The sequence below is a fragment of the Salvia miltiorrhiza genome, chromosome 1 (genome assembly GCF_028751815.1).
Source record: "Salvia miltiorrhiza cultivar Shanhuang (shh) chromosome 1, IMPLAD_Smil_shh, whole genome shotgun sequence".
Taxonomy (NCBI): Eukaryota; Viridiplantae; Streptophyta; class Magnoliopsida; order Lamiales; family Lamiaceae; genus Salvia; species Salvia miltiorrhiza.
In genome coordinates, this window is record NC_080387.1 from 1,455,396 (window position 1) to 1,461,430 (window position 6,035).

The 6,035-nt window shown below is 40.2% G+C and overlaps 1 non-coding gene across 1 annotated transcript; it reads right to left on the reverse strand.

Annotated features, from left to right (window-relative positions):
- Positions 1 to 1,715: 1,715 nt before the first annotated feature.
- On the reverse strand, positions 1,716 to 1,821 carry LOC131007391 (small nucleolar RNA R71). The gene has a single exon (XR_009096093.1). It is a non-coding gene; the product is annotated as a small nucleolar RNA R71 (small nucleolar RNA).
- Positions 1,822 to 6,035: the final 4,214 nt, after the last annotated feature.

The following is a 6,035-nucleotide window of genomic DNA, read 5'->3' on the forward strand; positions in this document are numbered from 1 at the left end:
CGCTGGCGATAGCCAGAGCGGAAGCCATTTCGCTGGCAAGAGCCGCGATTTCCACTAGGGTGGAGATGACTTGTAGAGCGTGTCACAGCTGGACTTACCTTCTTTTAGCACGATTCTATTGCCTTTAGAGTTCTACTTTGCATGGAAACTTCCATGGTGATCCAGAAGGATTTGAAGTCTATAAATAGGGCCATACTTTTCATTGTAAAACATCAATCCCTTGCCCTAGTTTTAGACGCCATCTTTGAGATCTGTTGGCATCCGAAGCTTAGGAATTTAATTGATTTCATAGTGTCGATTTTTAATTAGGTTTCAATTTAGTTTTTAGTTTAGTTTCTTGGATTGTGATTGAGTGACACAATTACATGTTCAAGACGTTTACGGTATTTCGTATTTCAATTCAATTTATTTCTGTTTAATCATGTTTATGCTTTTCGTTTATGTTTATGCTTTCTTTTTAATTATGCAATTTAAATTATGCACTTTAGTTTACGCCTAGATTAGAAGTCTTTAAATTTACAAGTATTTAATTTCTTAAGTAGGTTTAATTTAAGTTCTTTAAAATCTTGCCTAGGGTTTAATAGTTTAATTCGCCTAGTTCAATTTTAAGTTCGGTTTTTAATTAAGTTTTTCATTCTAAGTTTTAGTTTAATAATCGATCTCTTTATTGCTTTCTTTTATTGCTTTTTCCTACGATACTACTAAAAGCCCTTAAAGACTTTCCTTGAGAGATGACACTGGGTCAGCTTACCATCACTAGAATGTCCTTGTCCTATTGCAAGTCAAACTAGAGGTGTTCTAGGTTGAGTCAAATTTTGGCGCCGTTGCCGGGGAGAGTTTTAGGCGTTTTAGTTGTGTCGTTTTTACTTGCTTTATTTAATTTCCAGTTTTTTCTCATTTTTGTTTTTACATTTGTCCCACTCGGTGCGTTTAATCCGTTTGTTCAGTGTTGTGCATGCAGGGACGCCGTAGTCTTAATGACAAATTGGTGTCTCCTTTGCATAGTACGAGCGAAGGGATTTTCAGGAAGAATAGCTGCAAGGGAGTGATCGGGGACGACAGAGCAGACGGTTCTAACTCCAGCTCTGACGGAGAAACACGTGACAGAACTGAAGATTTCTTCTCTGACTCTGATTCTGAACTACCAGAGCAGAGCACAGGAGAGGAGGAACTAGATTCGCCAACCTGCTCTGACTCTGAGCCTTCAGAACAGCTAACGAAGGAGGACACCAGCTCTGCCGATACAGAGCAGACCACAGCCACGGCAGAACACACTAAGGAGGAAGAGGCCAGCTCCGCCAATTTTTGCACTAAGCAGAATTTAAACGAGGAAAAGAAGGAGATGGCCCAGAACATGGAATACATGGGAGACTTCACCAGGCCGGTAATCGGAGATACCAACACGTCGGCAATCGTGCTCCCCACTGCTGTGAAAAACTACAATCTCAAACCCAATGACTCGAATTTGCTGCCGGTGTTCCACGGGATGCCAAGCGAGGATGCTCTGCAATTCATCCGAGATTTTTGCACACAAGTGCAAATGATTCCTCTGCTTACTCTCACAGAGGATCAACTCAAGCTCAAGTGCTTCCCCTATGCACTTAAGGACCGGGCGAGGACATGGATGCTATCTCTGCCGCCCAACTCTATCACTACATGGGGAGCTGCTTGTGAAAAATTTATGCTGAAATACTACCCAAGCCACAAAACGCAGGAACTGAGAACGAGGATAATGGAGTTCACACAAGGAGCGGACGAGCCATTGCATGAAGCATGGGAGAGATATGAAGAACTCATCCGTCAATGCCCTCAACATCAGTTCACCAATGTTATGTTGATGCAGTTCTTCTACGATGGGTTAGTGCAAACTGCCCAATTTATGGTGGATAGCACGGCAGGAGGTAACATAGCTCGGAAGACGGCAACAGAGCTAAAAGAGATTTTCAAGACTTTGGCCGAGAGCTCCCAACAAAAGTCAGTCCGTGGACGGAGAGTGGAGGCTAGTGCCGTGACAAACCAGTTTGAGCTGCAGAAGCAAGTAGCCGATCTTGTGAGACAAGTGCAGCATCTTACGATGGACAAGAAGGAAAATTCAGCTCTGCCGATGACAACACCGCCGATGCCAGCTCAGCCAAATCCAGTTCTGCCGATGTCAGCTACGCCAAATCCAGCCCTGCAGTACGTTGAGCCTTGTGGTATATGTGGAGATTTCAGCCATGGAGCCAATGAGTGCCATAGAATGGGAGAGTTTACTCCGGAAGGACAAGCTGAGGTCTATGCGGCACAAGGATTTCAAGGCTACAATCAAGGGCCAAGCAGACCTTATGGGCAGAACATGAATCAAGGCCAACAAAATGTTATTGGAGGATGGAGAAATCAGCCGAACGCTGGATGGGGAAATCAAAACTTTGGGGGGAATCAATACCGTCGACCACCCCAAGTAGGCTACCAACAACAACCACCTTACTTCCCACCGTAGCAAGGCTCCTCTCAACCATATAGACCGCTATACCAACACCAACAATCAGCTCTGCAGCAGAGTGCACATCCCATTCCACCACAGAAAACATCTCTCGAGGATACCTTGCAAGCCTTCATGGAAATTAGTAAGCAAAATATGGAGATGACGAAGCAGAATTGTAACACCCCGCTTTTTCCTTATTAAATATTTTGAGTTTTAAGAGCACTGAGAGCACTGAGATATAAAAATAAGTTTATACTAATTAAGATGAGATGGAGTTATGATGATAAATAGAGATATTGAGCATTAGAGTTACACTTTTGATGAGATAAGAATAGTTGAGCTATTTTTTTCGATGATGAGATTAGAGAATGAAATACTTTGAGGAAATAAGGATGTACAGAGATGATGGTTGAACGATGATGAAGTTAAAAATGTCTTTTCTTACGATACTGTGTAGCCGAGCTCTGGCCTAGGAGTTCTGCTCTGGTCTGGGAGTTTTGCTCTGGCTTGCGAGCTCTGCTCGAGATGCGGGCTCTGGAATGCCATAGGTGAGGCGATTCCTCTGGAATGCCAGAGGTGAGGCCATTTCTCTGGAATGCCAGAGGTGAGGCCATTTCTCTGGAATGCCATAGGTGAGGTCTTTCCTCTGCTATGCCAGAGGCGAAGTCTTTCCTCTGCCCTGCCAGAGGGGAGCCGAGTCCTCTGCCCTGCCAGAGGGGAACTCATTCCTCTGCACTGGCGAACCTTTCCGCTGCACTGACGTCGATTCCTCTACTCGATAGAGAAATCACGATTCCTCTGCTCGACAGAGAAATCACGATTTCTCTGCTCGACAGAGAAATCACGATTTCTCTGACATGCCAGAGAAATCACGATTCCTCTGACGTGACAGAGAGATCACCTTTCCGCTGTAATGGCAAACTTTCCTCTGCACTGGCATTCATTTCTCGGCTTTGTCAGAGAATTCGTTTCTCGGCTTTCCCAGAGAACTCATTTCTCCGCTATGTCAGAGAATTCGTTCCTCTGCTCGGGTGCAGAACTGACGTAAGAGAGAGAGAGAAGTCAAAGCAAGTGGATAAACATAGTTATCAGATAAGATATTTTAAGCAAGTGGATAATTAAGCATGTGTTATTATCCGATACTTGAAGGCTAAGTCTTTGGGGTTATATAAATAACACCTTTCTCTTTCATTCCCCATAACAGACGTCCCTTTCCTATCTCTTTTCTCTCTCTTCTCTCTCTTCTCTCTCTTCTCTCTTGACGGTTTTTACCCAAACACGGCATAGATGAGCTAGTAAAAAGCTTCGTAAGCTACTAGTATCCCATAACCACCGTTTTAATCAAGCTGAAAACACTCGTAGATCCATAGAACAACAGCTGGATGAAGGTTTGAGCTAGGAGTCAAGAAGGTGGAATTTTACTGTTCTCTATATAGACCATAAGAGTAAGCTTCTAAACACATGAATCTACCTATATCTAAGCTTTATGAGCATGTAAATGGAAGATCAAAGCATGAAAACAACTCTTAATTCAAGTTGGTAATTTTCGAAGATTACTAGGGTTGGAAGTCTTCTAAAATTTTGTCGTCTTCTAACTTTAAGATGGAAAGTCTTTGCATGCTATTAAGATGTTGTTTATTGGTCTTTGAATGAAAAGCATGATTTGATTTTGAGATATGGTATTAAAGGTGTTAGGTTGTGAGATATTGGAAAGTTGAAGATCATGAAGAAAGTGAGGAGTTGAGTATGTAAATAAGTCTATGAGATTGTAATTATGATAATTGATGGATTAAAATGATGATTAAAAATGATTGATAACGATTATGATGAATTGGTTTAACAAGAAAATAGAGTATGCTTGGTTATATGTTTAGGATGGACTAGTTGATGAGTTAATTGGCTAGTTTGTAAGCTACTGACTTGATTGTTTTCGATGGGGTTTTTGATACCCAAAAATCTTGAAAATTTTATGGTAATTATATATAAGTATTAGGAACGTTCATGTAAAATTTGAGATCATTTGAACATCGTTTGATAACCTTTTAAATTTTGAGTCTCCAACTGCAACTTTCTACCGAAAGTGTGGATGAAACAGATACTAGAGTCACTTTTCCAGTAGCTTCTCGTGCGTTTATGGTTTCCAAATTTTTATATGAAAAAGATGAACATGTTAGCTAGCTACCCATAAAAGTTTAAGTCTTTTTGACGAGATCTACTATTTTTCTAAAAACAAAACTTTCAGTTGCACAAAACTGTCGAATATGGTTGACTGTAGGAAAATGGTCATATCACTGAAATCACATAGAATTTGACAACCTACTTTTTTTTAAATGAAACTAGACTTTAAGAGGTCTCAAATAATATGAGTCCCAAACCCAGAAGAGTTCCGAGATAAAACAGTTTATTGCTTGAAGTTGGGACAGAGTATATGAAGTCAAGTATGGTCTTTCACAAGTACACCTACCTTTGATTTGGTTAATTACATGTGTTAATGGCGATAACTATATACCTTAGTAATTCATAAAAATGCTAATGGTATATATATGTTAGATGTAATACTTTTCCAAGATAAATTTACTTAACCAAATTTGGTTCTCTTGAGATATTAAACCACATAGTAATGTTATTAAGCATTATGTGAGTTATCTGTTATATGTTAAAGAATGTGTTATAACTTCATAACTTTAATATGTGATTGGTAGAGGTTATCTGGGTTGAGTATTTAGGAGTCATTCCTTAATGAGCTGATTAAACTTAAAACTTTGGTATGTGGTTGATAAAGGAAACAATGAATACTTAGGATGTATTATTAGAGTGATAGATACAAGGAAACAATGAGAAAGGAAGACTAGTACTTAGATAAGAATAGTAAACCTAGTGAGGTTTTGTCTGATTGACGTTTATTTTACATGATCGTCTATGCCAATGATGATATCTGAAGACACGAGTCAAGGGCATAAGTAGGATTTTCTCCGAAGTACGAGGACCAAAGCTAAGATTTCCAGGTGGGTATTACTTTCTAATACCTCCATTACTGGCTTTCTAAATGATGATTATGATGATGTCTATAAGTTTTAAGATGTTTTGAGATAAATTGATGTTTGAACTAATTAACTTGCCGAGTTTTGATGACGACGAGCTTGTACGCTACCCTCTACTGATGAGATGAGACGATTTCGGGTCCTGCCAAAGGCGGGATTGTGTACACGGAGGTAACCGTGAGCTGTATACCGGGTTGTCCGGTCAGAAATGACCGTGAGCCGATCGTCAGGTCGGCCGGTTACGGTGCTTGAGAAGGAGGCCTACTTCTCAGTACCATGATGATGATAATGAGTGGTAGAAGCGGTACTACATGCTAAGAATTTATGACTGCAGTCTATATTTTTCATTACTTTATGATGCTTATAATTTATCAATTGCTTACACAGGTTCTTTTAAAGAAAAAAACCCTGTGTGATGTATAAATGGCAAGTTAAATGTATAGCTCTAAGAGCGAGATTGTTTATTTTCGGCTTATGTCCACTGAGTATTTTATACTCAGCCCTGCATGTATTTCTAAATGTGCAGGATG